Here is a 1,190-nt window from a genome sequence, read left to right as displayed (position 1 = left end):
CATTCATTTATTTTGTCAGAATTATCCTACACATTAGCATTCTCAATTAGAAATGAAAAAGCTAAGACATAATGAAATATTGTCTAGTGAAATATTTAAAATCACACAATCAGTGAGACACTGAGCCAGAACTGAAAGCTAAGACATCCCTTGTTCTCACTACCTCCCTGCCCCTTCTTTAATCAGCTCCTCTCTACCCATGACCCTTCAGTTCACAGGCCAATGCTCTGACCACTGAACCAAACCGACTAGGGCAGACTCTGTGTCTTTTATATGCAAGTTATACTGGGAGAAATGGGAAACTTGGTAAGTCTCAATCTAGGCTGCATAGGTTGAAACTATTTCTTTTCTTCTTCTTTTTTTTTTTGAAACTATTTCTTATTCTGGACAGTAGTGAATAGTGTCAAAGTAGGAGAAAATTTATTTATTAATTATCATCTATCCATTTCATATTTATACTTAATATGTGTTTGCATGTAAAATGCATTTGATGTGACAACTCACATCAAATATGACAACTCACAGGCATTCATTTATTTTGTCAGAATTATCCTACACATTAGCATTCTCAATTAGAAATGAAAAAGCTAAGACATAATGAAATATTGTCTAGTGAAATATTTAAAATCACACAATCAGTGAGACACTGAGCCAGAACTGAAAGCTAAGACATCCCTTGTTCTCACTACCTCCCTGCCCCTTCTTTAATCAGCTCCTCTCTCCATGATCCAGGTAGGCAAGAACAGAGGTAGAACCAATCTGCTGTCTTTGTGGAAAAGTAAGAGAAAGAATGACTCAATGCTTCCAAGGGGACCAGAACACCAAGTATCAAGGGAGACAGAAAAAAAAAGATGCTTAATAATTGTTAGGAATATGGGACTGAAAATTCACTCTCCACTGGGCCCAGGTGTCCTGAGGGAAATTTCATATTTATACTTAATATGTGTTTGCATGTAAAATGCATTTGATGTGACAACTCACATCAAATATGACAACTCACAGGCATTCATTTATTTTGTCAGAATTATCCTACACATTAGCATTCTCAATTAGAAATGAAAAAGCTAAGACATAATGAAATATTGTCTAGTGAAATATTTAAAATCACACAATCAGTGAGACACTGAGCCAGAACTGAAAGCTAAGACATCCCTTGTTCTCACTACCTCCCTGCCCTTTCTTTAATCAGC

Source organism: Myotis davidii, unplaced genomic scaffold (assembly GCF_000327345.1).
Source record: "Myotis davidii unplaced genomic scaffold, ASM32734v1 scaffold874, whole genome shotgun sequence".
NCBI classification, from domain to species: domain Eukaryota; kingdom Metazoa; phylum Chordata; class Mammalia; order Chiroptera; family Vespertilionidae; genus Myotis; species Myotis davidii.
The sequence above is the reverse complement of the archived record's forward strand: the minus strand, read 5'-3'. Positions refer to the sequence as shown.